Source organism: Molossus molossus, unplaced genomic scaffold (assembly GCF_014108415.1).
Source record: "Molossus molossus isolate mMolMol1 unplaced genomic scaffold, mMolMol1.p scaffold_m16_p_15, whole genome shotgun sequence".
Classification (NCBI taxonomy): Eukaryota; Metazoa; Chordata; class Mammalia; order Chiroptera; family Molossidae; genus Molossus; species Molossus molossus.
This window is the reverse complement of record NW_023425350.1, coordinates 42975898-42983668: the sequence shown is the minus strand read 5'-3', so window position 1 is coordinate 42983668 and position 7771 is coordinate 42975898. Positions and strand designations below refer to the sequence as shown.

Here is a 7771-nt window from a genome sequence, read left to right as displayed (position 1 = left end):
TCGTCTAACCAGTTCACTCATTTTCTACGGAGGAAACTTATGCCTATGATCTGACAGCTGGTTTGGGGCCTCCAGGTTATTATTTTTTTTTTAATTATGCTAGAACTGTGTGATTATCTTATTAGTTATAGGTAACATACAGGTAGCATAATGCTTGCTGTGTGCCAGCCACTGGTGTAACACTCTACAGAAAGGACCCAACTGGTCCTCGCTGTGATCCTGAGGGGTCCGTAGCAACGCTTCCCCATTTCACAGATAAAGAAACTGAGGTGCTGGAATGTTAAATAAGTTACCCGAGTGGCAGAGCTAGTGACTCCAGGAAGACTGGCTCCACGTCCGCGCTCTTAACCACTTTATTCATCTGATTTGTGGACTAATTAGAAAATGCAGATAGAAATAAACTGGAAGATGAGCTGCTTCCCTTCTCCCACAACACCTCGAGCTCTTCTTTCCAACTCGGGCCGGCACAATGGCTCCCGCAAAGAAGGGTGGGGAGAAAAGGAAGGGCCGTTCCGCCAGCAACGAGGGAGTGACCAGAGAGCACACCGTCAACATCCCCAAGTGCATCCATGCAGTGGGCTTCAAGAAGCATGCCCCTCGAGCCCTCAAGGAGACTAGGAAGTTTGCCGGGAAGGAGAGGGAACTCCAGCGCATTGACACCAGGCTGAACAGAGCTGTCTGGGCCAAAGGAATAAGGAACACGCCACACTGTATCTGGGTGTGGTTGTCCTGAAAAACGTAATGAGGATGAGGATTCACTAAACCAGCCCTATAGATGGGTCACCTATGTACCTGTTACCACTTTCGAAACTCTATAGTTAATGTGGATGAGAAGTGTTGATTGTCGAATAAAGTTATAAAACTGCAAAAAAAAAAAAAAAGAAAGAAAGAAATTAGAAGATGGTGAGTAAAAGTCACCTGGAATAACACTGCCCAGACAGATATACCATTCTTAGAATTTTGAATATAACCTCACATAATTTGTCCTCATCCTTACATATTTTAAAAAAAAGAGATTCAAACATGTTCATATACTCTGACATGATTCACCTGATTTTGCTTTATTTCTCTTAATGACAGTTTTCCCTTGTTTATTAATACACACCCACAGCGTAATTTTCAATGGTTGAAATGCATTCCATTGACTGGCTAGGCCACAATTTATTTAGCGAATGCAATGTGGTTAACATTTAGGTGGTTTTCTTCTTTCTCTCTTATAGCATGTTGCATTGGGTGTCTGTATAGAAACATCTTTATCTTTGTGTGTATGTGTGTTTATGGTAATCCCTTCACCACTAAATATATGGAAATCAGAATATCTGAAAGATGGGGGGAGGGAGGGCACAGCAGGTGGATGTGGGGTACACCTCCCAGATCCGCAGACTAGGAAGCTGGGTTCCCAACCAGCAACGAAGGAAACTCAGTCTCCCTAAATGAAATATTTCACTCCACATTCATTGTTGTGTAGCCCCAGTTTCTTGGGGATCATTAAGGCACGTGCCAGAGCACCGCCCCCTGTAATAAATATGATAGGAGACATAATAGGAGACTCACCTTCTGTGGCTCAGTAAGCTATTCTTTGAGGGCATAAATGGTTAGCTTTAGACATATGAGTGTGTTTTAAACATTGTCATTTTAGGGTAATGGCTGTTCAGTGGGGTGTATGAGAACTAGACTGTTGGTGAAACTTGTTTACATGAACCTAAATATTCCGCCCACCAGACTGAGGGGCAAGTAGACATCTCTGCTCAGCCTGCGATGTAGGCATGGAAGACTGCCACGCACAGCTGCAGAGCTGGGTTCTTTGGCCTTTTTGTCCTGACTGGCATCCGTAATGCATTTGTCAAGAGGGAGAGTGCTTATCTGTCCTTGTCCCTTCCTGGGACAAAGGCAGACCTGTCACTGTCAGATCAAGGGAACTCTGGAACCGTGTGGAAGGACAGCTGAAAGTCTTCTCATTCATTGTGATTTATCATAATCACTGACCCCTCCCCCAGGATGAAATAGGAATGAAATAGTAATGTGATAGGTTAATGCCGATAATTAAAGAGAGTTTAAGACCAGTGTGAGACTGAACTGTGTGCGTGGGTGGTTGAAATGGTTGTTTGATGTGAAAGTCAATGATTGAATTATTCAGAGAGAGTGATTTCCAAATGATAATTTTACACTTTACATAACTGATTTTGATTTATTATAGTGGCACCCAGTCGAGCTGCTTTGGTTCTAAGGGTCTGTCAGCTTTTCCATCCCAAACCCTTGGTTTGGAGCCACCACGCACAAAAACCTGCGCATGTCTGAAATTTGACGTTGCTGTTATCTCTCTGGCATGGCTCCCCCCACCCCACCTTGTCCCTCATAAGAGTTTATGACTTGTTTGGCTTTGCAATTTATAATCTGGCAGAGGTGTGTGTGCGTGCGTGCGTGTGCATGTGTGTGTGCGTGTGTGCACGAGCGAGTGCACACATGCCTGCGTTTGTGTATAGTGAATGGCCCAGATAACCTGATCTCTCTCTCCCTCTCGTTGTGGCTTTATGAAAGCTTTGATCTTTTGTCATTTAGCGAGAGGTAGGGCCATGCTGGGAATTGGACCTCACGGGCAGTTGGAATGAAAACGGTGGAGCAGTAGCAAATTGCAGGGCTGCGTCAGAACGGAAAGGGGAGAGTGGGGGAGCCCTACGTCAGGATCAGCCCACGAGAAGGAATGCAAGCCTTTGAGAAGGTCTGAACCTACGCCAGGTAAATCCATCTGAAATATCAGGCCTCCAGAGGCGGCTGCTGCTTCTCATCTAAATCCTTTTTTGCTGGAAGTGATGCAAACCAAGATATAGATCTCCTGCTGATCTTTTTTGGAACAGCCTAGAAAGCAAGGGCCACAGGACAGGCAAGCGGGTGACTTACCCTAATCTCTCTGCCTGACTACCACCATACTCTACCCCCTCTCCAGTCCCAACCCCTCCTCGCTTTGGAGCGCCCAGGAGGGGGCGCTTCTCCTCATGGCCAGAGGCAGTGGCACGGACCATTCATTGACAACCTGACTGAGCGCTTACACACGCCGTAACGACGCGGACAACAGCTACCATTTGTTGGGTGCTTACTTTGTGACACATAACTCCTATACGGGCTTTAAATTAAGTCGTTTAATTCTCCGAAGAGCCCTGTGAAGTAGTTCAATTTTTTTGCCCCATTTTACGTCTTAGTAAACTGAGGGTAACCGACGTGTCCCTGAGCGTTCAGTGCGGTGCCTGCAGCCGCAGCTCTGCGCCCGTCCCAGGGGAAGGCGCCGCATTCTGTGCTTACTCCTTCCGCAGAGACCATTGCCTGCCCAGCCCTTTGGGGTGGCTGGTTGCAGGTCTGTGGTCTGGGGCTCCAAGGCCGCAGGAATAAAGCAGCCCCATCCAAGAAAGTGCTGGAAAACTGTGGGGCAACCTGAGGAGTTTGGGGATGGTGAGGAAAGGTTGGGGTGAGTGGAAGGAAGAAAAAGGGGACATGTTGTGTAAGGTGGGCAGGAGAAGGGTGGAAAAGGAGGCGTCAGCAAAGAGGTTCTGGAAGCCCAGACCCTACCCCCAGTCTGGTTTGGCACTCAGGTCAGATTCCTATGATAACAGGGCCTGAGAGTAGCTTTAAGTCTCCTAACCTGCAGGGCTCGTCAACTGGATACTGCCCCTCTTCTGTGCTTTGGTCTGATTTTAATAACCAGGTAAAAAATGCCTCACACTGGGGTTCAGTTACTGCTGGAGGTACCCAGTGCTGCCGTTAACCTGGTGGCTGTTTTTAAGGAGGGGAAGTTAAAGAATATAGTGAGTAATCAAAACATTAGTTTTAAAGCAAAATAAATATCAGTATATTATGGAGTAGAAAACAAAAACCTAATGAATTTTTAAGATGAAATATATGGTTTCTAAGAACTTTTTTTGGCTTTCACTGGAATTCTGAGCTAGTGCACTAGACCGTTGGCAGTATGGATCCACTCTTCTCTGCCCTTTGGGCCTTTAGGGAGAAAAGCGGGAGCTATCTTACTGCACACTGACCCCCCCACCCCAGGTCTTGCCCAGCAGTCCTGTAGGGCATATAAGGCCTGGCTCCAACTCAGCCCTCTTTCTGTATGACTCCAGGGGTCTCCGGTTCTGAACTTCCACTATGGACAATATTCGGATAAACTTGGGAGAGGGTGGAATGCCAGTCGGAGGAAAACCGGAACCTCAGAGGCTTAGAGAAAACAAGAATGGAAACACAGGACTCAATAAGAGACAAAACGATAATATAAACACATTTATAAGACAAATGACCAACTGGGAGAAGCTATAGGCTTCACCTATAAAGGATTAATAGTCTTAATGTACAAGGAGGTCTTGGAAAGCAGAAAGTAAGAAACAAATAACCCATAGAAAAATGGGCAAAAGTTTGAACAGGCAATTTACAGAAAATATATATACCAATGGCTGATACACATTTGAAAAGATACACAGTCTCTCTAGTTATTAAATGTTAAACACACAATTTTTTTTTTTTCCTCACCTAGGAGATTTGTAAACATGAAAACAATTGGCTGCTGGCAAGAACGCTAGGAAATGGGCCTACTCATGCAGCATTGGTGGCCGTGGGTAACAGGCACAGCCTTTCTAGTGAGGATTTTGGCTGGAGAGCTCAGAATTTAAAATGCTCTTATTTAGAACCTACGAATAAAATAATAGGAGCATGGCATCTTTATAAAGACATATGTACTATGACATTCTTTATAGTTGGTTTGTGAAATACTTGGTTGCAACCTAAATATACAGTAATAGGAGAAATGGTGAGATATGTAATTCCAACTCTGCAATGGAATATTTTGTAGCTATTACCTTATTAGGTAAATCTTTTTATCCTAACTTAATAATCACAGCACAGACTGAGAGGCAAAGTATGATCACTCACTTTTTGATTAAAAAGAAAAAGAAAAAGAAAAGATGTGTGTTTTTATATAGCTGTTGTCTAAACGTAGTGACAAATCAGGAAAGAAAATGCACCAACCTCCAGAACGGCTGGTCAGTGGGCTCAGAGATGGCTTTTCTTGTATGTGTATTGTAGTGTTTTTCATAATTTAAACAACACACCAACACATGCACTCTTGTTTAGCGTTTCCTTTCTGTGCATTCCTTTGGTCCCCAATATTCACGATTTTGTATTCCTGGTTAGCCACCCAGATAATTATTACATCCCCACCCCATGCCCTGCCCCACTATACTTACAGAATCCAAGTTTTCAGTGCTGGAATTGAATGCGAGGTTTCATCCAACCCCCTTTGAGGGAACACATGTCTCCATTTCCTTAGGACAGTTCTGGTCTGTCTGTTGCCCCAGCCTCCTGTCTGATTAGCTCTCCCTTTCAGCCTCAGGTGCTTCCTAGTCTGGACTATAAATGACATGGCTACCCTGCTCAGATAGGTCAAAAAACAGCTCAAGTTTACAGAGCTGGTGAGAGGTGAAGGCAAGAATCAAACCCAGAGCTCCTAACGCCACTGGAGTTGGTGAAGGCAGTCCCTGTCCTCAGGGAGCTGCTAGCCACTTGGGCAGGGAAAGGCATTCCCCCGCGAGGGCAGGGGTTCTCTGGAGAAGAATGCTGGCTTTAGTTCAGACTGCATTCATTTTTGTTGTTGTTGTTCTGCTTCTTACTGGTTGTTGGCCTTTGACAAGTCAGTTAATTTCTCTGAATCTCAGCTTCTTTCTTTATATATGGGGTTACTAGTACCTCTCTCAGAGGTTTGATATGACTATTACAAAAAATGCTGAGCATAATGCTTAGTATATAATTTCATTTATGTAAAGACCGTTCAATGTAATTCTAAATTATGTAAAGCTACAAGGGTATGAAAGTCTCATGCAGAAAATGAAATTTTTGATGTGTCCTGGCATTGAAGGACACTAGGTATTGGATAAGCCCATTCTCATTTAATAGATGCAGTCTCCAAATATCCAAAGGGAAGTTCTACGTTAGGGATGCTGGACTTGCTTGTCAGAGGTCAGAGCTGATGGCTAAGTGGTTTGGTTTTCTCCGAGGAGTATTGCAGAGGCTCCTGCAGTCAGAAGTGAACTTGGAAATGACCTGGGGCCACTCTGGGCAGAAATTGCTCAGGCAGCCTCAGTAGCCAGAACCTATATTGTCTTGTGCTGATCCTGCTGGGAAACAACCACAAGAGGCCTGTGGTCCTCTCCCTAGTCCCTGGCTTTCCTCCTCTGGGAGCCATGGCTGGGAGGGCCTCTCGAAGGCCTTCCTGCCACCTCTCACTTGGAGTAGCCACCACTCAGCGGGTCAGGAGCCCGGGTTAGAGGTACTTGGTGGCAAGTTCACACCATTTGTATCCTTGGCAAGGGCTACATCTCTAGGTAAACACCGACCTTGTTTCCTGGTGGGCACAGAAAAGAGCTTTGGGGTTTTCACTTCTGAGCTAGGCAAGAAGTGATGAAAGACTAGATGAAAACAACAATAATAGCAACACTTTTTACACTTCAGAACCGGTACTTGGCCTGTTTGGATTCAAAATGGTTCTTGATTTCTTTGGAAATTTGAGCCTAAAATCTCACCCTTTGTTAGCGCAGCCGTGAACAGCATTCAGAAGGGCTTGTGGTTAGGTTTATTGTCTAGTTCTCATGTTTTCCTTTCTTGTCATTTGAATGTACTATTTCCAAAGAACGTAGATTACTCCAGGACAATGGAGGCATACTCCAAAGGGCTCTATGCTGAACATGAACGAAATCACTGGACAAAAAGCTTTAGACTATTTTGCATCTATGTGTAACTACAACAATAATTTCTAATATTTAGTGAGCATTTACTACATGCCAGACACTGTGCTAAGTGCTTTACAAGCATGACCTCATTTAATTCTTTTTTTTTTTTTTTAAACTTTTCCCCCTTTTTTCTTTATTGATTTTAGAGAGAGAGAGAGGAAGGGAGAAAGAGAGATAGAAACATTGATGAGAGAGAACATTGATTGGCTGCCTCCTGCATGCTCACCACTGGGGATTGGGCCCACAGCCTGGGCATGTGCCCTGACCAGGGATCAAACTGGTGGCCTTTGGTGCGTGGGCTGATGCTCAACCACTGAGCCACACCACCTGGGCGACCTCATTTAATTCTAATGAGAACCTCTGACTTTGGTGCTGTTGTTATTGCACTTATTGAAATGCTGAAGCTAGGCTTAAAGAAATGATCTTGCCCTAAGTTTCCCAGCTAGAAAATTCCAGAATATGAAGTAGATCTCTCTGATGTCAACAACCTTGTCTCACCTCTGTATGGCACCGCCTCCCTCTGTGCCCTAACTTACAGTGTGCCAGGGAAGAGCTCTTTGTTGGCAGGTTTTGACCATGAATTTCCATGGCCTACTTAAAATAGTTTTGCCCAGTTCTGATTGACATCTCCCTCTTCTTCCATGTCCTTCCTTCTAGAGGAAGTCAGTCCCAAATACCTGCTGATTGTCATATCTCCCCGCCTACGTGGTCAACATTTAATTACATTAGCATTTGTTTTCACTAAAAAAGTAATCACATTACTGCCTTTCATGTCACATTAGTGAAAATGGATACCAATATGATGCATATTAATAGAATAGGATGGGAAATTGTAATACAATTAGACTTTCACGTTTGATTAGTTCTGGAGTGACACCACAGCCGAAGAACAGCTCACTCTAGCACCGATGAGGAACAAGGTGGGAAGTGGTGGATGCCTTTTCCTCCTGCACGGACAGTGCAGCCTCCCAGGGGGCCCTGGGACATTCACGGGGTCCCACGCT

General features: G+C 44.7%; 1 pseudogene; it reads left to right on the top strand.

Moving 5' to 3' along the window:
* The first annotated feature begins 469 nt into the window (after positions 1-469).
* On the top strand, positions 470-818 carry LOC118630527 (annotated as a pseudogene).
* The last annotated feature ends 6953 nt before the right edge of the window (positions 819-7771 follow it).